The sequence below is a fragment of the Mobula hypostoma genome, chromosome 2 (genome assembly GCF_963921235.1).
Source record: "Mobula hypostoma chromosome 2, sMobHyp1.1, whole genome shotgun sequence".
In the NCBI taxonomy this organism is placed as follows: domain Eukaryota; kingdom Metazoa; phylum Chordata; class Chondrichthyes; order Myliobatiformes; family Myliobatidae; genus Mobula; species Mobula hypostoma.
In genome coordinates, this window is record NC_086098.1 from 218,107,981 (window position 1) to 218,132,366 (window position 24,386).

Here is a 24,386-nt window from a genome sequence, read left to right on the forward strand (position 1 = left end):
CAAATATTAACCTCAGCAACTAGAAGAACGTAGATTGTAGATTAAATTCAAAATGCAGCCCTAGATAGTTTCCTGGAGCTGTGGACATCAGATAATTGAAAACCAGACACTTTGGGTGTCTGGAGAATGGGTACAAAGAACGGGGTGTGAAAATTGTATGTAATTCAAAGGAAACATTGTAGATACATGGTAACTATAGAATTGTCCTTTGATCTTTAGCATTTAAAATCTCATGTAATATTCTGTTGAAGAAGTCTCTTCTCCCAGAGAGAGTCTTATTTTGTGGATTAAAAGACCACTTTTATATTTACCACCAGCTGTGTCTCACAGGGGACTTTGTTCACGCTACAATAGTCCCAATGATACTTCTTTATTTGTTTTTTGTTTATTTTATATTAATATTATATACATGGCTTATGTAATATTGGGCATCCCCATTTTTTAACTGAACAATGCAACTAAATGTTCTCCATTTATTCTGAGTATTACACAAGCTAAACTATTTACCTGTCTGTAAATAAGTCAACAAAAATAAAGATTTGCTCTTCTTTACAGTGCCTTTGCTTTAAGTATTAATTTAACAAACTATCCATCCTCCAAAATGTTAGTAACAGGTGCTGATATAGAATGAACAGCAAAATTTGTTCCAATCCCTCTTTCCCTCTCTCCCTTACACCCCCCTCCTTCTCATTTGCACCATTCCAGGACTTAACTATTCTGTGTATGATTCAATAACCTAAACCTTAACACAATCAATGAGGAGCACTCTGATTCACCTTCACAACTTGCAGCATGAAGATGAATCAGAAGATGAATCTTACCTTTATTGATTTAGAAACAGAGACTAGACTTCTATTTGATTTGTTCATTATTCCTCACCTAGACCAAAGCCAACTTTTCAGATCAGTGACACAGTCCTAATTCTTAAGTGTCCAAAGAAAAGATAGTAATTAAATACAATTTCACAAAGGCTACTATGTATAATAATAACAATACTAATATTATTATTTTATTTATAGAGCACTTTTCATACAGGTGATGTCATTCAAAGAGCTTCACAATGGGATAAAGAGCAAGTATTAAAATAAGAGACAAAAAGATGTTAGCTGAAAGCAAGGTTAACTAAATAGGTTTAGAGCTGGCATTTAATTGTCAATTAATTCTGCATTCCTTATTGTTTGGGTATTGAATTCCACAGTTTTGGAGTGTTTTTCAAAAAAGCTGACCTGCTAATAATTATTTTTTGAGAGAGATTTGTTTAAATTTAAGAGACCGGCAGAAGAAAGCTTGAGAGCTTGAACAAGATTATAAAACCAAACCAATTCTGAGATATACTGTAATACCAGACTATTGAGAGCTTTAAAGCAAGTAAGAGAAATTTTAAATCAATTTTAAAAGATACGGGGGGCCAATTCAAAATTGCTAGGATGGGAGTGATATGTGACCTCACCTGGCTTTTGGTTAAAAGTATAGCAACGGTGTTTTCAATGAGTTGAACTTTGTCAACGGATTGCTGAGAAGGCCAGTAAAATGTGCTTTGCAATAACCCAGTCTATTCGATATAAGGGTAAGAATTAGTTTGTCAGCATTATTGCTTGACAGAAACAGGTGTACAGTCACTTAACAATATTCCTTAAGTGCAGAAATGCTGTTCTGGTCGCTTTCTTTATGTGGGATTTAAAATTCAAATCTGAATCAAGGATAACCACCAGGTTTACTTCTGATTTTACAAGGACAGCCAAGTTCTCAAGTTTATCACAAACTTTATCTAATTTGGCTTTAAAAGTATTTCAATTTTATTTTCAGTTAGTTTTGGGAAATTATAAATTTCCTATATATTATATATTTCTATTTAGCCAGCCAGCTGAAGCGATGCACCAGGGCATGCTACTTGGAGGCAGACATGAGAGATTTAGGAGATGGATGAGGACCAGTGATGTCTGGTCACCTTGTGAGATAGGGCACAGCTGCCAGACATCAAAGGTTCTACCTCTGTCCAGAGCCCCCTACACCCCAACACCCAAGCAGGGAAAGGTATGAGCTAGAAAGCTATACTTGATACATCGTGGGACTCTGTGAAGTCAGGTGGAAAAATCTTGGTGAACATCTTATTGAGGAAGGGCATATACTATACTACAATGGAAAGTTTGACAAATATGCTCATGACGTAGGATTTCTTGTGAACAAGAGCATCAAGAACTCAGAACTTGGGTGCTGCCTGGTTTCTAGCAGGCACATTTCCATCCTCCTTAGAGCAGAACCTTTCAATATCATAATACAGGTCTGTGCACCAAGAACTGACTGTGAAGATGACCAAGTGGAGGAATTCTACACCCAACTCCAGGGCAGTCTTGACAAGGTGGGCAAAAAGGACATTCTAATTATCCAGGGGGACTGGAATGCCAAGGTGGGTGCAGATGCACTGAAAGACTGGAAGGAATTCTGTGGCCCCTCCTGGAATGCTGTAACTCAATGAATGAGGATTACGCCTTCTTGAGTTTGCCAGCTACAACAACATGGTACTTGGAGAGCACAAGGCATCACAACACTGGATTGGCACATTCCCAATAGAATACATCACAGCCAGATCGATTGGTGCAGAACCAGTTTTGATCTGGGCTCAAGAGAGCCACAACAAGGACATTCCCAGTTGCTGATATTGGAAGTGACCATGACCTGGCGATGATGAACTTTAGTATCAAGCTGAAGAAAGTCAAGAAGCCCATGAACATTAGAATGAAATTCAACTTGGACAGACTGAAGGATCCTTCCATCTCCAGATCCTTCAAAGCTACAGTTGACAAAAAATTTGCACCACTACTAACAGATGTGAAGATGCAGAAGCGATGATGGCTATATTCAAAGAAGTGATGACAAAAACAGCCAATGAGATACTTGGAAGCCACTGCCAGAAAGCCCAGCCCTGGGTAACAGAGTAGATCCTGGAAACGTATGACACTAGGAGAGGCCTGAAGAAAACTAAGAACATAACAGCAGGAACTGTAGCAAACAGAGAGAGGAGCAAGAAGATTAGGAAAAACATGATCGAGGCCAAGGAAGAATGGAGTGGGAGACAGTGTACAGAGCTAAAAGGTAACCTGAACAAGAACAACAGGTGAGCATTTCAACTTGTGAAGGACCTCACTAAATGAGTCACGACTCAGCACCATCCAAAACAAAGAAGGAAACTGTCTTGCAGAAGATGAAGACATTCTCAACAGATGGACTTAGTTTCGTTCAGACCTTTGCAACCCTCAGACCCAAGGAGACCACAGCATACTCGCAAGCCAGAACTCATCAAACAACAATGACTTTCCAATTCTACAGGAAGAAATAGAAGCAGCCATAAGATCTCTAAAGAATGGGAAAGCTGCAGGAATAGACAACATCCTGAGTGAGTTGATAAAACATGGAGGAGAGACCCTGATAAACATTCTCACCAAGATCTGCAACAAAATCTGGCAGACCAGGAAATGGCCAACACCTGGAGAAAATCACTCATCATCACTCTCAGCAAGAAAGGCAACTTACAAGCAGTGCCAGAATTATAGAACCATAAGTCTTATCAGCCATGCAAGTAAAATGATGTTGAAAGTTACCTTGAAGAGTCTGAAACCACAGAAATAATCACCGAAGAGCAGGCTGGATTCAGAAGTGGAAGAAGTACAACAGAACAGATATTCAGCCTCCGAGAACTGAGCAAGAATCAAACCAGCATCAACAGGACATCTTCCACGTGTTCACAGACTTCAAGGAGGCATTCAGTAGGGTGTGGCATGATGCACTCTGGGTCACAATGAAGAGTCACCTATGGGTCATCCATGCTGTTCAACATTTTCCTGCAGTAAACAATGACAGATGCCTTGGAAGACCACATCGGCACAGTCAGCATGGGAGGACAGATTATAATCAACCTCAGTCTCTCCAATGATGTTGATGGGCTGCCAGGATGAATTGGCCTGCTTTGTGAACCAACTGGATGACACATCTACCAGATATGGCATGGAGATCAGCAGAGAGAAAACCAAGCTGATGAGAAACAGTGAGGAGCCAATCACGACAAAAATCACAGTCAGTGCCCAAGTATCTTGGCACCATCATCAATCAAGAAGGATCAAAGCTTGAAATCCTTGCAAGGACAGCCCAAACAAAGCAACACTGGCTAAACTAAAACCAATCTGGAGGGACAATAACATTGCTCTCAGATCCGTTGGAACTCCTGCTTCCACTTGTGCTCTCCATCTTCTTGTATGCATGTGAATTACAGATCTTGACAGCAAAACTGTAAAGGAAGATCCAGGCCATAGAAATTAGATGCTTCAGAAGGCTCCTTGGAATCTCCATGTCTCAAACATTGAATTACAAAGAATCATCACCCAGCACATGAGACACTACAAAGATCTACTGTCCACAGTAAAGAAGATGAAACTGAGATGGTATGGCCACATAACAAAATCAAGTGGACTCTCAAAGGCCATTCTTCAGGGAATGATGCAGGGGAAAAGAAAAGGGGGCAGACAGAGGAAGAAATGGGCAGACAACATTGCAGAGTGGAGCAGAGAGCGCTTTGTCACAATCAGGGACTCGCCCAAGAGAGGTGGAAGCAACTGGTCCAGCACTGATCTATACATCACCCCTATGACCCAGGCGAGTTGCAGGATCCGTAACCTTTTGAAGTGAATGCTAACATCGCATTTGCCTTTTTCACCACAGGCTCAACCTGCAAATTAACCTTTAGGGAATCCCGCACAACAACTCCCAAGTCCCTTTGCACTTCAACTACCACACCATCCTTCCCATTGCTGACTGACTGGCTTCTTCCTCACACAGATGTCAACGATTTTCAAAGTCATGTAAATACATCTAACTTCATGATACTCCACCTGAGATTAAATACCCCCTGTAGGTAAAACTTCCATCCATTGCATTCTGAGCCATAATGTTTACAATTAGCCAAAATCATTAGGTTCAGAATTAGAGTTATTATCACCAATTTTCAACTCAGTGGCCACTTTATTAAATATCTCCTGGACCTAATAAAGTGCCCACTGAGTGTATGTTCATTATCTGCTGCTGCAGCCCATCCATTTAAGGTTCAACATGTAATGCATTCATAAATGCTCTTCTGCACACCACTGTTGTAATGCATGGTTATTTCAGTGACAGTCGCCTTCCTGTCAGTTTGAAACAGTCTGGCCATTCTTCTCTGTCCTCTCTCAGTAAGAAGGCATTTTCTTCCACAGTACTGCCGCTCACTGGATGTTCCTTTTTTTTCCACACCATTCTCTGTAAACTCTACAGACTGTTGTGCATGAAAATCCCAGGAGATCAGCAGTCCCTGAGATACTCAAACCACCCAGTCTGGCACCAACAATCATTCCACGGTCAAAGTCACTTAGATCACATTTCTTCTCCATTTTGATGTTTGGTCTGAACAACAACTGAATCACTTGACCACGTCTACCTGTTTTTATGCATTGACTTGCTGCCACATGATTGGCTGATTAGATATTTCCATTAACGAGCAGGATGTACACATGTAATTCATAAAGTGGCCACTGAGTGTATACTGTCTGTTGTGAAATGTATTGTTTTGAAGCAGCAGTACAGAACAAAGACATAAAATAACTACAAATTACAAAAATAACTAAATAGTGCAAAATAAGGACTAATGAGTTAATGTTGGTGGATTCATGAGCTGTTTAAATATTTAATGGTGGAGGTGAGCAGTTTCCTGAATCACTGAGTGTGAGTCGTCAGGCTTCTGCACCTCCTTCCTAAGGGCAGAAATGGTAAATGGGCATGTACCAGATGGTCAGGGTCCAAAATGATGGATGCCACCTACTTCCTAAAAATGTTCTCAATGGCATTAGGGGAGGGAGGGGTGCTCATAATGGTTCTGGCTGAATCTATAACCCTTTGCCACCTCTTGTGATGCTGTGCTTTGGATGCTGCATACCAAGCTGTGATATAACGAGTCAGAATGCTCTCCACTGTACATCCACAGATACAGTGGCATGTAAAAGTTTGGGCACCCTGGTCAAAAATTCTGTTACTGTGAATAGCTAAGCGAATAAAAGATGACCTTATCTCCAAAAGGCATAAAGTTAAAGATGACACATTTCTTTAATATTTTAAGCAAGATTACTTCTTTATTTCCATCTTTCACAGTTTCAAAATAACAAAAAAGGAAAAGGGCCCGAAGCAAAAGTTTGGGCACCTTGCATGGTCAGTACTTAGTAATACCCCCTTTGGCAAGTATCACAGCTTGTAAACGCTTTTTGTAGCCAACTATGAGTCTTTCAATTCTTGTTTGGGGGATTTTCGCCCATTCTTTCTTGCAAAAGGCTTCTAGTTCTGTGAGATTCTTGGGCCGTCTTGCATGCACTGCTCTTTTGAGGTCTATCCACAGATTTTCGATGATGTTTAGGCCGGGGGACTGTGAAGGCCATGGCAAAACCTTCAGCTTGTGCCCCTTGAGGTATTCCATGTGGATTTTGAGGTGTGTTTAGGATCATTATCCTGTTGTAGAAGCCATCCTCTTTTCATCTTCAGTTTTTTTACAGACGGTGTGATGTTTGCTTCCAGAATTTGCTGGTACTTTATTTAATTGAATTCATTCTTCCCTCTACTAGTGAAATGTTCCTTGTGCCACGGCTGCAACACAAGCCCAAAGAATGAACAATCCACCCCCGTGCTTAACAGTTGGAGAGGTGTTCTTTTCATGAAATTCTACACCCTTTTTTCTCCAAACATACCTTTGCTCATTGAGGCCAAAAAGTTCTATTTTAACTTCATCCGTCCACAGAACTCATTTCCAAAATGCATCAGGCTTGTTTAGATATTCCTTTAAACTTTTTGAATAGAACTCTGCACCCTTTCTATGGTTTCCATATCCTTCCTATAGTGAGGTGACCAGAACTGAACACAGTACTCCAAGTGGGGGCTGACCATGGTCCTATATAGCTGCAACTTTACCTATCAGCTCCTAAACTCAATCCCAGTATTGATGAAGGTCAATGCACCATACGCTTTCTTAACCACAGAGTCAACCTGCGCATAGCTTTGAGGGTCCTATGGACTCACTCCCCAAGATCCCTCTGATCCTCCACACTGCCAAGAGTCTTACTATTAATACCATATTCAGTCATCATATTTGACCTACCAAAATGAACCACCTCACACTTATCTGGGTTGAACTCCATCTGCCACTTCTCAGCCCAGTTTTTCATCCTATCAATGTCATGCAGTAACATTTGACAGCCCTACACACTATCCATAATACTTCCAACTTTTGTGTCATTAGCAAATTTACTAGCCCATCCCTCCACTTCCTCATCCAGGTCATTTATAAAAATCACCAAGAGTAGGGGTCCCAGAACAGATACCTGAGGCACACCACTGGTCACCGACCTCCATGCAGAATATGACCTGTCTACAACCATTCTTTGCCTTCTGTGGGCAAGCCAATCCTGGATCCACAAAGCAATGTCCCTTTGGATCCCATGCCTCCTTACTTTCTCAATAAGCCTTGCATGGGATACCTTATCAAATGCCTTGCTGAAAACCATATACACTATATCTACTGCTCTACCTTCATCAATGTGTTTAGTCACATCCTCAAAAAATTCATTCAGGCTCATAAGGCATGACCTGCCTTTCTCAAAGCCATGCAGACTATTCCTAATCATATTATGCTTCTCCAAATGTTCATAAATCCTGCCTCTCAGGATCTTCTCCATCAACTTGAGAAGATGGCGGCATGATGCAGTGCGCAGCGGCCACTCCGGTGATGAATATCTGTTATTTGTCAAGTAGGATGCCGTGCACAATCCTGATTTGATGGAGACGGATGTGAGAAGCACGGAGGAATACCTGGTGAAACTTCTGAAATGCCTGTTTCGCTGCCGCTGCTACTGTGCGATCCAGAATCTCTGGAGGGGAAGAGCCCGAATCCTTGGCTTTGCCTGTTACTTGGCCGCCGGGGATGGGGTCAAAGCGCTCGGCAGAGATGGTGCTCGGTGCTCGGTGTCGGAGGGCTGGTTGGAGGCTCGAAGTTTTCAGACGGACTCAGAGTCGGCTGTGGTCGGGTGCTGCATCGGCAAGTTTGCGGCGCTGGAGGTTCATGGCAGGGAGAGTTTCTTCGTTCTACCGTCTGCGTGAAATGGTGGGTCTATCAGGACTTTGAGACTTTTTTTTTACCGTGCTCATGGTCTGCTCTTTATCAAATTATGGTATTGCTTTGCACTGTTGTGACTATATGTTATAATTATGTGGGTTTTGTCAGTTTTAGTCTTGGTCTGTCTTGTGTTTCTGTGATATCATATCGGAGGAACATTGTATCATTTCTTAATGCATGCATTACTAAATGACAATAAACGAAGACTGAGTGTCCTCATAATCAAATGTAATCTAATCTAATCTAATTTACCAACCACTGAAGTAAAACTTACTGCTCCATAATTTCCTGGGCTACCTCTACTACCTTTCTTGAATAATGGAACAACATCCGCAACCCACTAATCCTTCGGAACCTCTCCCATTTCCATTGATGATGCAAAGATCATCGCCAGAGGCTCAGCAATCTCCTCCCTCGCCTCCCACAGTAGCCCGGGGTACATCTCATCCGGTCCCGGTGACTTATCCAACCTGATGCTTTCCAAAAGCTCCAGCACATCCTCTTTCTTAATATCTACATGCTCAAGCCTTTCGGTTCACTGTAAGTATCCCTACAATTGCCAAGATCCTTTTCCATAGTGAATACTGAAGCAAAGTATTCATTAAGTACCTCTGCTATCTCCTCTGGTTCCATACACACTTTTCCACTGTCACACTTGATTGGTCCTATTCTCTCACGTCTTATCATCTTGTTTGAGTCCTTCAGTCTGGGAAGCATCCAATGTGATGGCATGAGCACTGATTTTTCTAACTTCTGGTAATTTTTACCTTCTCTCTTTTTCCATTCCACATTCCGTTTCCCCTGTCACCATTCCCTTCTCCTCACCTGCCCAACATCTCCCTCTGATACATCCTCCTTCTCTTATCAGATTTCTTCTTCAACCCTTTACCTCTTACATCTATCACCTCCCAACTTCTTACTTCATCACCCCTCCTCTTGCCACTCACTTTCCCCCCTCACCTGGTCTCACCTATCACCTGTCAGATTGTACTTCTTTCTCTCCCATGCTGGCTTCTACCTCCTTCCTTTCCAGTCTCAATGAAGGTGTTTGGCCCAAAGCATTGACTGCAAAGATATGGGTCCTTTGGCCCAATTAATCCATGCTGACTATGGAGCCCACCCAATGCTTCTTAAATAATACCACTTGCCAGATACCCCTTTACCTACAAACAGCCTCTCCCAATCAAATTTCGCAAGTACCTGTTTAATGCGTACAAAATATGCTTTGCCCCTATTTAGAACTTTAATTTGCAGAACTGCGCTGTCGTTTTGTCAGTGCAAGTACACTGTAGTTTATTGTATTGGCTTCTTTTATATACTAGTGTGGGTGGACAATGTTTATTTGAGGTCTCTTACAAAACACTAAACATGAACAACTGAAGTATCATCTGAATGCAATCCAGTCTGTAGGTGTCAGGGAGAAAGCTGGGAAGATTTAATTGTAACATGAAAGCTGCTTCTGGTTCCTCAGTACTCTTTCCTCCTCCCTGCCCTTCTCTTTGAGATATGATAGCCACTGAAATCTCACTCACTCTGAATACTAGTTATCTTGATCTAATTCTAATATTCATGGGACCTCCATGTTCAAGTCCACACCTGTGAGAAAATGTGCTTAGATGAAAATCAGCCACCTATGTTGTTATTTAACGGATACTTGTGCGTAAATATTTCCTCCTGTTAACTTAATCTTTCATTGCTGTGCTCTAACAAGTGTCAAAAAAAAAGCAATGAAGACCATCAAAGGCTTCAACTGCAGGATCTAAAGGCTCCAGAATCCTGTGTAAAGGCTCCACAATTTCCGAAGCAGCAGCTGAGACTGTTGTGAAGTGAGTTGCTGGTGGAACTGCAAAAGCTATGAAAACCCTACTTGGGTTGGCAGCTGAGGACAACATCAAAATGCTTATAATCATTTCCATAGATGTTGCGCTACCTGCTGAGGTCCTCCAGCATTTTGTGTGTGTTGCTCTGTACTTCCAGCATCTGCAGAGTCTCTGGTGTTCATGATCTATGTGCCTCTTTACTTGCTATTTCATTCTGATAATAACACAAAAATATCGACATTTTTCACCCAGAAAATCCTTGACTCAAGATTTTGCAAAATAATTTCTAAGTTACTGAGAATGTTACCAACAAGATTCAACCCCAAACCGTGGCAACCAACTTGGAAAAAAAAATTCAGTGGTCATTTAATGAAGCAAATTATCACGAACACTGTGAATCTGACGGGACACTGTGAATCTAATAAATGCAGGAGTCACTCGGTTTTACAGGCAATATCTGTGATGAGAGGAGCAAAAAGGCAATCAAATGACTGTTGCATTGTTATTTCCAGATGAAGATTCCTTATCTACACTTGATGATTTTACTCTAAGGTGCGCAAACATTTGTTTTCAGATTACAGGCCAATGGGTTCAATTAATTTTTCTACGTTCATTGAGGGAACATTCAAAAGGCAATGAATCAAGAACGTGACATCCATCACCAAGGACCCTCATCACCCAGGACATGTCCTCTTCTCATTGTTACCATCAAGGAGGAGGTACAGGAGCCTGAGGACACACAGTCAATGCTTCAGGAAAAGCTTCTTCCCCTTTGACATCAGATTTTTGAATAGACTCAACCTATGAACACTACCTCACTACTTTCCTTTGGCTCTCTTTTTGCACTGACTATTTAATTTATTTATATATATATATATATATATTTCTTACTGTTACTTAAAGTTTTTATTAAATTATTATGTATTGCCATGTACCTGCTGCCACAAAACAACAAATTTCACAACCTACGCCAGTGATATTGATTCTTATTCTGACTGTGACCTAAAATCCTGTCAGCCTCCATCTGACTATACTCAGTAGCTGAGCTTCTGCAGCTCTCCTGGGTTGAGAATTCTACTGATTCACTGAGTTGTGGGGGGGAGAAATTTCTTTTTACCTCAACCCTTAATTTTGAGACTGAGACTCCTGTTTCTGGACACTCCAGCCAGGGAAACATCATCCCTACCTTGTTAAATCTTGTAGAAATTTTTACACTTCAGTGAATTCACTCCTTTCTAAACGCAATCTAAGTCCTTCTGTTTAATTTTCCCACTTTTCTCTGAGCAGCATCAAGTTGTGGAGTAAAGCAATAGCTGGTATGTTTAGTAATCAGGATAGCCAGATAGTAAAGGCAAGTCAACAAATACTCATTTAAACTGCATGGAGCCCACCCAATGCTTCTTAAATAATACCACTTGCCAGATACCCCTTTACCTACAAACAGCCTCTCCCAATCAGAACATGAATTGGCTCTGAGGTCTGCGATGTTACAGCTGTAACAGAAACATGGCTGAAAGAAGGACAGGACTGGTAGCTCAGTGTTCCAGGATATACCTTGCTGCAGGCATGACAGAATTACTGGTAAGTGAGGAGATGACGTTATCACTTTGATGCAACGGCAATACTTAAAGAAGATATTCTTGGGGGATCACTCCCCATATGAGGCCATATGTTTCGAGCTTAGAAACAAGTAGCAGAGGGTCCTTCTGGTGGGGTTTTTTAGACAGTAGGAACTTGAGGAGGAAGGGCACAAACTGCACAGTTTCAAAACTAATAGAGTAGTATTAGTGGGAGATTTTAACTTCCCCATTATTGGCTCAACTACCCAGAGTCTCAAAGGCCTGGATGGGGAAGAGATTGTGAAATATGTCCAGGAAAAAAGCCTGAGTCAATATACAGAAGGCTCTAATCTGGAGGGTGTAATACTGTACCTTTTCTTGGGTAATGAGGCAGAGTAAGTTACTGAAGTGGCAGTGAAGGAGCACGTTGGCTCAAATGACATAATTCTATAAGTTCTAAAATAGTGTTGCAAAAGGACAGGGTAGGTCCATAGATTGAGGCTTAAACTGGACAGAGCTAATATTGGAGATATTAAGCTAATATTAAGCAAGACCTAATTAGGAGGTCAATTAAGTAAGCCTGTTTGATTGGAAAGAGGAGAGGAATGAATAGAAATTTAGGGGCTTTTAAGAATCCAGTAGCACGTGTTCCTGTTAGACCTAAGGGTAAACCTGGCAAATTTAGGGAACTTCAGCTGACAAGAGATTTGAGGCTCAGATCAAGAAAAATGAAAAAGGAAGCATTCATTGGGTTTACGAGTTCTGGGAGTTCTATAACCCCTTGACTATAAAATGATTCTGAATACACTTAAAAGATAAAGCAACAGGACATTGGAAGGTATGAGGTGGATCTGGCATGTAAGGTTAAGGAAAATCCTAAGAGGTTCTATAGATATATTAAGAGTAAAAGGCGGTCTAGGGGGAGAGTAGGTCCCCTCAGAGATCAGCAGGGCTACCTACTGTATGTCTCAAGGCAGAGAAGATGGGTGAGATTTTTAATGACTATTTCCCATAGATGCTTACTGAGAAGAGAATCATGGTTGTTCAAGAGGTTAGAAAAGCAGACGGTGACGGTACATTCATAACAGTGGGAAGGAGATACATGCAACCTTACAGTGCATTAAGGTGCATAAAACCCTAGGACCCAACTTGGTATATTAATAGAACGTAGAACATAGAAAAGTACAGCACAGTACAGGCCTTTCGGCCCACAATGTTGTGCTGACCCTCAAACACTGCCTCCCATATAAGCCCCCAACTTAAATTCCTCCATATACATGTCTAGTAGTCTCTTAAACCACACTAGTGTATCTGCCTCCACCACTGACTCAGGCAGTGCATTACACGCACCAACCACTCTCTGAGTAAAAAACCTTCCTCTAATATCCCCCTTGAACTTCCCACACCTTACCTTAAAGCCATGTCCTCTTGTATTGAGCAGTGGTGCCCTGGGGAAGAGGCGCTGGCTATCTATTCTATCTATTCCTCTTACTATTTTGTACACCTCTATCATGTCTCCTCTCATCCTCCTTCTCTCCAAAGAGTAAAGCCCTAGCTCTCTTAATCTCTGATCATAATCCATACTCTCTAAACCAGGCAGCATCCTGGTAAATCTCCTCTGTACCCTTTCCAATGCTTCCACATCCTTCCTATAGTGAGGCAACCAGAACTGGACACAGTACTCAAAGTGTGGCCTAACCAGATTTTTATAGAGCTGCATCATTACATTGTGACTCTTAAATTCTATCCCTCGACTTATGAAAGCTAACACCCCATAAGCTTTCTTAACTACCCTATCCACCTGTGAGGCAACTTTCAGGGATCTGTGGATATGTACCCCCAGATCCCTCTGCTCCTCCACACTACCAAGTATCCTGCCATTTACTTTGTACTCTGCCTTGGAGTTTGTCCTTCCAAAGTGTACCACCTCACACTTCTCGGGGTTGAACTCCATCTGCCACTTCTCAACCCACTTCTGCATCCTATCAATGTCCCTCTGCAATCCTTGACAATCCTCTACACTATCTACAACACCACCAACTTTTGTGTCATCTGCAAACTTGCCAACGCACCCTTCTACCCCCATATCCAGATCGTTAATAAAAATCACCAAAAGTAGAGGTCCCAGAACAGATCCTTGTGGGACACCACTAGTCACAATCCTCCAATCTGAATGTACTCACTCCACCACCACCCTCTGCCTTCTGCAGGCAAGCCAATTCTGAATCCACCTGGCCAAACTTCCCTGGATCCCATGCCTTCTGACTTTCTGAATAAGCCTACCGTGTGGAACCTTGTCAGATGCCTTACTAAAATCCATATAGATCACATCCACTGCACTACCCTCATCTATATGCCTGGTCACCTCCTCAAATAACTCTATCAGGCTTGTTAGACACGGTCTGCCCTTCACAAAGCCATGCTGACTGTCCCTGATCAAACCATGATTCTCTAAATGCCCAGAGATCCTATCTCTAAGAATCTTTTCCAACAGATTTCCCACCACAGACGTAAGGCTCACTGGTCTATAATTACCCGGACTATCCCTACTACCTTTTTTGAACAAGGGGACAACATTCGCCTCCCTCCAGTCCTCCAGTAGCATTTGGGTGGACAACGAGGACATAAAGATCCTAGCCAGAGGCTCAGCAATCTCTTCCCTCGCCTCGTGGAGCAGCCTGGGGAATATATTCCGTCAGGCCCTGGGGACTTATCTGTCCTAATGTATTTTAACAACTCCAACACCTCCTCTCCCTTAATATCAACATGCTCCAGAACATCAATCTCACTCATATTGTCCTCACCATCATCAAGTTCCCTCTCATTGGTGAATACCGAAGAGAAGTATTCATTGAGGACCTCGCTCACTTCCACAGCCTCCAGGCACATCTTCCCACCTTTATCTCTAATCAGTCCTAACTTCACTCCTGTCATCCTTTTTTTCTTCACATAATTGAAGAATGCCTTGGGGTTTTCCTTTACCCTATTCGCCAAGGCCTTCTCATGCCCCCTTCTTGCTCTCATCAGCCCCTTCTTAAGCTCCTTTCTTGCTTCCCTATATTCCTCAATAGACCCATCTGATCCTTGCTTCCTAAACCTCATGCATGCTGCCTTCTTCCTCCTCAGTTGTCACTCATGGTTCCTTCACCCTACCATTCTTTATCTTCCTCACCGGGACAAATTTATCCCTAACATCCTACAAAAGATCTCTAAACATCGACCACATGTCCATAGTACATTTCCCTGCAAAAATATCATCCCAATTCACACCCGCAAGTTCTAGCCTTATAGCCTCATAATTTGCCCTTCCCCAATTAAAAATTTTCCTGTCCTCTCTGTTTCTATCCTTTTCCATGATAATGCTAAAGGCCAGGGAGCGGTGGTCACTGTCCCCCAGATGCTCATCCACTGAGAGTTCTGTGACCTGACCCGGTTCGTTACCTAGTACTAGATCTAGTATGGCATTCCCCCTAGTCGGCCTGTCCACATACTGTGACAGGAATCCGTCCTGGACACACTTAACAAACTCTGTCCCATGTAAACCCTTGGAACTAATCAGATGCCAATCGATATTAGGGAAGTTAAAGTCACCCATGATAACAACCCTGTTATTTTTGCACCTTTCCAAAATCTGCCTCCCAATCTGCTCCTCTGTATCTCTGCTGCTACCAGGGGGCCTATAGAATACCCCCAATAGAGTAACTGCTCCCCTCCTGTTCCTGACTTCCACCCATACTGACTCAAAAGAGGATCCTGCTACATTACCCACCCTTTCTGAGTTTGTGAGAGTCTACAGATGAAATAATTCTTGCAGAGATATTTACTTCATCTTTGGCCACTACTGGAGTTTCTTGTGGAAGGTGGTTAATGTTGTTCTATTGTTTCAGAAGGGTAGCAAGAGCAAGCCAGGGAACTACTGACATCAGTAGTGGAGAAGTTATGAAGTTATTAGAGGAAATCCAAAGGGATATATGAACAGCTAGATAGGTGGTAAGTCATGCTTGATGAACCTTTTGGAGTTCTTTGAAGAAGTGACAAAAGTATTAATAAGGGTAGGACAGTGGGATGTTGTCTAATTAGACTTTAACAAGGCCTTCCACAAGGTCCTGATAGATAAGGTGGATGGTAGCAGTCTTTTCCCTGGGGTAGGGGAGTCCAAAACTATGGGGCATGGATTTAGGTTGGGAAGGGGGAACTCAAAAATGTCCAAAAGGGAAATTTTTTCATGTAGATAGTGGTGAGTAAGTAATAATATCTTTTTTAAAAGCACTTGAATAGCTATATGCAGGTAGTGGAGCTTAGATGGGCTTTTGTCAAACGCAGGAAATTGGTACGTGCTGTCTTGGAACTGTAGTTGGCATGGACTTGTTGGGCTGAAGGGCCCGTATCCATGCTGTATTACTCTATAATGCTATATGCCAAACTACCTTAGGAATAAAAACCATATCTAAAATAGCCTGTTTCCATGTTGCTTGCTAGACGTTCATTTTATACACTCCATGGATTCTTCCACCGTAATATTGCTGCTAATCTGCATTGTTTTACCTAGTCTATATGTAGATTGAAGTTACCCCCATATCTATTACATTCTTCAGCTGTCCATCGATTTCGATGTTGACTGAGGCCTGGGCGAGGTTGTATGGAAGACCGGCAGTTACCCATGCTGCAAGTCTCCCCTCTCCACGCCACCAATGTTGTCCAAGGAAAGGGCACTAGGACCCATACAGCTTGGCACCGGTGTCGTTGCAGAGCAATGTGTGGTTACGTGCCTTGCTCAAGGACACAACACACTGCCTCAGCTGAGGCTCGAACTAGCGACCGTCAGATCACTAGACCGCCGCCTTAACCACTTGGCCAACACATTACCCTTGTTACATTCACCTTTACCACTATAAAGTATTTTCGATTGCTCATATACTCATACAAAATTTTGAGATCTTGTAATTTATTACCCAATTGGTTTATTTTCTTTGGGATCTTTCGTTGCATAATCTTTACCTCCTAATTAGTTCAAGTATAGTGTTCTCACTTTTGCCTTGGTTCTGGTTATAATCTGCAATATCTGAGAAATGATTGCATTGATAAATGTACTTATGCCAACATTAGCATCTCCAATGTTATCCATGAGTTTACCTAGCTGGTCACAGGCTCTACATGCCAGTTCTTCCAGTGTTACATCGGTACAATCAGAAAAAAATACATGTCAGTAAGATTTAATTATTGGTCTCTCAACGTTCCAGTATTCCCACACGATCGTGATGCAAATTGTTGAGGTGACAGAAGAATTTCCCTGTGAGAGTGATGGTATGAAAAAAAATACTTGCAACTGAATAAGTACAAAAAGATTGGGAATTACAGTAAATTGAGGGAGTCAATTCCACAAGAAAGGATATATTTCTACAATACTGTCACCTTTTTAAACAACTTTATTTTATGTTTCTCATGGTGCTCAGAGATTTGGAATCATTTATTTGACTGTGCAACTTAAGTCTCAGAAGTTAGATCCAACTGACCACATAAACTAAATCAGAGCAAACTGCATATATATTTTCTTTGTATTCCTTACCATCACAACCTTTGTCTCTTCTGAGTTTAGAAAATAGCTTTTCAAATGTGAGCCATTAATGTTTTCATTTTAGAAATTTATTTTAGATGGAGCAACCAAAACAAATCTCCAAGGCAAATCTAAGCAATAAGATAGGAATATGAGAGTGGATATGCATTCCCTATTAACTGATGTGGAGCAATGAGGTAATAATGGACATAACATTCACTTTCATTTTAATCAATTGAAGCATGTGTTATTTTGGTCCACATAAAGTGCATACAACAGAGTGAATTTCTATCCAACACACTGAAATAGTTTCTAAATAAATATGGGATGAAGTCAGGATGATTTTCTTCTGGCAAAGAATGATTAATACAGTCATTCTGAAACTTGATCATGTGGCTGCTGTAATGCATTTAATTTCCCCGGACAATTTATCTGCAATGTGCAAGTAACTAAATATTATTGTGACCTTTTGTACAGTACATTAAGAGACTACGTATATGTTCTGATACGCTGTCAACAATTTACTTCTCTTTCCGTTGATGCAGACTTACTGGCTGAGTGTCTCCAGCATTTCCTGTTTTTTTTTATTTTGCTGAGTCTGCTAATGAAGATTTCATGACATATAATACTGCAATCTATCTCCTTTCCTGGATATAAATTTGTACCAATCATGTTCTTCTGTACAACTACATATTTTTCTAGCTTTTTGTCATTTTCATCCTTTCACTCCTCTTATCAGAAGATTAAATTTATCGAATAGCATTAGCTATTAGCTTGTAACTCCTCGAGATGTCATGCTGATGACAATCTGAGAACAAACTGTATTTCAGAGACTATGAACTAGAACCATAGAACCATAGAAACTACAGCACAGAAACAGGCACTTTGGCCCTTCTTGGCTGTGCCGAACCAATTTCTGCCTAGTCCCACTGACCTGCACACGGACCATATCCCTCCACACACCTCCCATCCATGTATCTGTCCAATTTATTCTTAAATATTAAAAAAGAACCCGCATTTACCACCTCGTCTGGCAGCTCATTCCATACTCCCACCACTCTCTGTGTGAAGAAGTCCCCCACTAATGTTCCCTTTAAACTTTTCCCCCCTCAACCTTAACCCATGTCCTCTGGTTTTTTTCTCCCCTTGCCTCAGTGGAAAAAGCCTGCTTGCATTCACTCTATCTATACCCATCATAATTTTATATACCTCTATCAAATCTCCCCTCATTCTTCTACGCTCCAGGGAATAAAGTCCTAACCTATTCAACCTTTCTCTGTAACTCAGTTTCTCAATTCCCAGCAACATCCTTGTAAACCTTCTCTGCACTCTTTCAACCTTATTTATATCCTTCCTGTAATTTGGTGACCAAAACTGAACACAATACTCCAGATTCGGCCTCACCAATGCCTTATACAACCTCATCATAACATTCCAGCTCTTATACTCAATACGTCGATTAATAAAGGCCAATGTACCAAAAGCTCTCTTTACGACCCTATCTACCTGTGACAACACTTTTAGGGAATTTTGTATCTGTATTCCCAGATCCCTCTGTTCCACTGCACTCCTCAGTGCCTTACCATTAACCCTGTATGTTCTACGTTGGTTTGTCCTTCCAACGTGCAATACCTCACACTTGTCAGTATTAAACTCCATCTGCCATTTTTCAGCCCATTTTTCCAGCTGGTCCAAGTCCCTCTGCAGGCTCTGAAAACCTTCCTCACTGTCTACTAGACCTCCAATCTTTGTATCAACAGCAAACTTGCTGATCCAATTTACCACATTATCATCCAGATCATTGATATAGATGACAAATAACAATGGACCCAGCACTGATCCCTGTGGCACACCACTAGTCACAGGCCTCCACTCAGAGAAGCAATTCTCTACCACCACTCTTTGGCTTCTTCCATTGAGCCAATGTCTAATCCAATTTACCACCAATTTACTACTGGACTAATATTAAGTACAGAAAGTGTTAGAAACACACAGCGGATCAGGCAGTTTCTGCAGAAAAAGAAACATTCTTACTGGTCAATTGACATTGACTGAGAGTCAAAATTGTTCTTGGGTGGCCAAATTAGATTAGATTACTGAAGTGAAATAGAATTGGAATGATGCCTTAAATGTAAATCAATCACTATTATATCTTTATGATAGATAATATTTCATAACATTTTATAATTTGTTAATGAGCAAAGCTGTCAGTAATGATGGAGAAATAACTTTTCATGATAGTAGAACTACCTGATAAGACCACCACTTCAAAACAAAGTCCTGTGGAGGAGTTTTCTGCTGGCAGTTTCCATTTTAAACAAAACATCGGAGTTGGTTAAAGAGGACAGTGCTGGAAAATATGACCTGATGTCATGATGTGCCATTAGTACCTCTACTGTGTAAGCCCACTCTTTGAGTCAATTTCAGTATTCGCAAAACGTTAACTAGCGACTGCCTAGTGCATTATCAAAGAACTAAGAGCCTATCTCCTGCTGAGCTAGCTTCCTCTGATTACAGGCAGACTGCACCTTTTAAAGAGGAGATGCTTTCTGGCTGAACCAGGGATGGCAGTTGCACCAGAAGGGCTTGTAGCTTACAGGAACAAGTTTTTGTTATTCATTTTACTGAATGCAGGCTTCAGGATAATGCTTAGCTTGCCAGGGAAATATGGAGGGCTGATATTTCCAAAACTCATGACCTGGGTGGCGGGGGTCCCTGATGATGGACGCTGCTTTCATTATGCCTTTGTCCTTCTTTAGCAGCTCAAATGCCAACTGCAAGTTTGCTGATGACACCACGGTCATAGGCCGAATCAAACATGGTGAGGAATCAGCATATAGAAAGAAGATTGAAAGGCATGCTGAATGGCGTCACAACATCAACCGCTTACTCAATGACAGCAAGACGAAGGAGCTGATTATTGACATCAGGAGGAGGAGACCAGAGATCCACAAGCCAGACCACATAGGAGAATCAGAGGTGGAGAGGGTCAGCAAGTTTAAATTCATCAGTGTTCTCATTTGGGAGGGCCTGTCCTGTGCCCAGCATGTACGTGCACTACAAAGACAGCATAGCAGCGCTTTAAGAGTTTGTGAATATTTGGCATGGCATCTAAAACTTTGACAAATTTCTATAAATATGTAGTGGAGAGTATATTAACTGGCTGCCTAGTATAGAAACACCAATCCCCTTGAATAGAAAAGCCTACAATAGGTAGTGGATGCGGCCCAGTCCATCACGGGTAAAGCCCTCCCAGCCATTGAGCACATCTACATGGAGCGTTGTTGCAGGAAAGCAGCATCCATCATCAGGGAGTCCCACCACGCTGGACATGCTGTCTTCTCACTGCTGCCATCAGGAAGAAGGTACAAGAGCCTTAAGACTCATACTACCAGGTTCACAAACAGTTATTACCCCTCAGCCATCGGGCTCTTGAATCAATAGGGATAACTTTACTCAAATTCACTTGCCCCATCACTGAAATGTTCCCATAACCTATGAACTTACATTCAAGGGCTCTTCATCTAATGTTCTCAATATATATCGCTTGCTTGCTTGTTTGTTTGTTCGTTTGTTTGTTTGTTTATTTATTTATTTATTGTTTCTGAACAATTTGCTGTCTTTTGAATGCTCAGTTGGTGGTACCTTCCATTGATTCTATTATGGTTATTAGTCTATTACGGATTTGTTGAGTATGCCTGCAAGAAAACGAATCTCTGGGTTGTATGTGGTGACATATATGTACTTTGATAATAAATTTACTTTGAACTTTTTGAACTTTAACTGGTGTTGATGTGTTTGACCAAAGGATCAAAGAACCCTCGTTAAAAAGTGGCAGTGAGTTTTATAAGTATGCGTAATGCCAACAACCGTGTACCAGTGGTGAAGGGAGTGAAGATTTTTGGCTGTGAATGTGGTGCTAGAACTCCTTTGTTCAGGTCTGTGTTGAGTTTTTTATTATTCTTGGCCTTGAAATATATCGATGGTAGAAGGGTGTTAGAATGCGAAGATACCTGTCCTCTCCTATGTTCTTATAACCGCAATCTTTAGGTAGGTGGTCCAGCCAAGATTTTGGTCAGTGCTAATCCTGATATCTGAACAACGGGAATGCATTTGAATGCCCGGGACCAATGATTAGGCTCTCGCTTATTGAAGATTGTCATTATTGCCGACGGTGATCAAAATGAACAAAGACAAAATGTTCATTAACCTGCACACAAAGTGAGTGAAAACGTGCAGGTGACGTATGTATTAGGCCTAGCAGAAGAATACCAAGGGGAAAGTTGGTCCAGCTTTCAAATTTCAGAGAACTTGCACTTTCTAACTGCAGCCTATCAGGAGTCTCCAACCTGCTAGGTGCTCCGGTGAAAATCTGACAGCCATCCTAAGAGGTCTGCATGCCAATCTTCTTTAAGTGGTCAGAGAAGTCCTCCAAACTGAGCACCAGCTGAATGGCAGAATTGCAGGAGCCTCCACCACATGTGGTGGTGAGCTACTGGTGAAGGGGAAGGAGTGCCAGTGGCCCCATGGAGCAGGAGCCAGCTGCAGTCTCTCAGGATGATCTTACCATTACCACTCAGCCGGTGGCCTTGCTGCTGTGAAAGCTGTCAGCAGACTATGCCTCTAGGGCTGGTGTCTTTATGAGAAGACAAATTTGAAAGAGAAATATGGGAAAGGAGTTGATGAAAACTCCCAGCAAAAGAGAAAAGCAACACTGTTGTGAAATCTAATGAATTGTGCCAATCATACATGTGATCTGTTTGCTTATCTCCATTTATGGAAACAAATCTAATGAGCTTCAAGACACATTTTCTTTATCTGCTCTGCTAATATCAAATGAGATTTAAATGTAACATTACTGATATTTTTCATTAAATCAAATTTTGCTGATAGTCACACATGAATCAGATACTTGAATATATAGATAATCAAAACTGTTTTAGACAGTAAATTAATAGTAGACTCCTGGAGTCATACAAACATATAGGACAGAAGCAGATCTTGGCCTGCCATGTCAATACACACCATCAATTAACTATCCATACCAAAACTATTTACTACATTTTCTCTATAGCTTTCTATAACTTAGTTTTTCAAGTGCTCATTTAGGAAAAATACCATGAGATTACTTGATTCCACCATCCACTCAGGCAGTGAGTTCCAGAGTCCAATCTTTCTCCAAATGAGAAAATTCCCTCTCAGAGCTCCAGACAACCTCTTACTCCAACACACTCTGGTTTTATGCTACTCTGCTATGGGGAAAATAGTCTTACAATCTATGCCCTCATTAATAAAATAAGTCATATTGTTTCAAAAAAAAATGCTTTTGTAATCTTTCTACACTGAACCTGCATTTTGGAATTTCCAACAACCAATTATATTTATACAGCTACTTTAACGTAATAAACCTTAGCAGGAAGATTTTTAAAAAGGATAAGCAACCAAAAATTGTTCAAAATTGACTGGTTTTAACAAGCTTTCTGAAGAAGGATAAAGTGGTGATAAGGTAGAAAAAAATAAGAAAGATTTCCTGAACTTATAATATAAACAAGTGAAGATGCAGATGGTTGGCACCTGATGTTGTAGAGAGAGCACAGAGGTCCTGTGTGGTTCACATTCTGCCACTGTAACGGTGCAGTTTCTTAAGTGCCCTGAGTTTGATTCTGACATTTGGAGCTATCTTTGTGGAAATTCACATTTATCTTATGGTTGAGATGAATCTGAGTCTGATCTGAAATCTAATGAGCTGCAAAGCACATTTTATATATCTGCACTACTAATGTCAAGTCAGATTTAAAGGTAATATCACTGATATTTTTCATCAGATCAAATTATGCTGATAATCACACATGAGCCAGACACTTGGACATACAGATAACCAATCAAGATAGTGTTGTGCTGAAGTCTGTATTGAGATCATGGTTTAGACTTAGTTGTTCCTTAAGCTCATGGGGTGGTTTTGGGGATAGAGAGGGGAGTTTGGGATTTAGGGACAGGATGTGGAAAAGTTAGATGTTAGGCTGGAGACTAGGCCTCCACTCTGGATTCTGTGTCTGAAGCCCGGTGACGTGGACGGGTGTCAAAGGACATACTGAGTCCAGGACTCAGCTCTGCACTCGAAGGCCAGTGATCTGGATGTGTGACAAAGGACATCTGTGGATCTTGGGCTGTCCCAGGTTGATAGGTTCTGGGATCAGATGTCCTTGTGAGCAGGAGGCATGAGGGCCAGTGAATCGGTGAGCCTGGAGTCTGAAGCTTAGGGTTCGGGTCCCAGAGCACAACAGCACAGAAACAGGCTCATCAGCCCATCTAGTCTGGGCCAAGCTATTATTCTGCCCAGTCCATCAAACTGCACCTGAACTATACCCTTCATACCCCTCCCATCCACATGTTATCCAAATTAATTTTAAACCAGTGCTGGTGATGCCTCCCTCCCAGGTGTGCTGAACAAGTTCTACGCTTGTTTTGAGGCAGAAAATGACGTGGTGGTGAGGAAGACCACCCCTCCTCCAAATGACCAGGTGTTGTGTCTTACCGTGGCCGATGTGAGGAGAACCCTGTGCAGGGTCAACCCACGGAAGGCTGATAGACCAGACAATATTCCTGGCAGAGTGCTCAGAGGATGTGCAGACCAGCTAGCTGAGATTCTCACTGACATCTTCAACATCTCCCTGAGCAGTGCCACCGTTCCTACGTGCTTCAAGGCCGCCACCACCGTCCCCGTGCCGAAAAAGTCTTCACTGTCCTGCCTCAACGACTACCGTCCCATTGCACTCACATCCATCATCATTTTTTTAAGCATGTTGTACCAGACATTCAGCCATTCGTGTCTGGCACGTGGTGTCAGGATTAACCAGGTCACGTTATGAACGTTTCTGACTTGACCCTTGTATTTTTTACCAGGCCGAGTGGCTAGCTCGACACTCAACCTGGCACGGATGGAAAGCGTGTTCGGGGGTGGCCTGACCTGAATTCGAACTAGGGAACCTTCGCTCGGGAGTCCGGTGCTGATCTCACTGCGCCACCAGCCAGCTATCAGTCATCATAAAGGGTTTCGAGAGGCTCATCATGAGGCACATCAAGAACCTGCTGCCCTCCTCACTGGACTCCCTGCAGTTCACGTACCGTCCCAACTGTTCAACAGACGATGCCATTGCCATCACCCTCCACCTGGACAAAAAAGACACGTACGTTCGAATGCTGTTCATAGACTTCAGTTCAGCATTCAACACAATCATTCCTCAGAACCTGATTGGAAAGCTGAGCCTACTGGG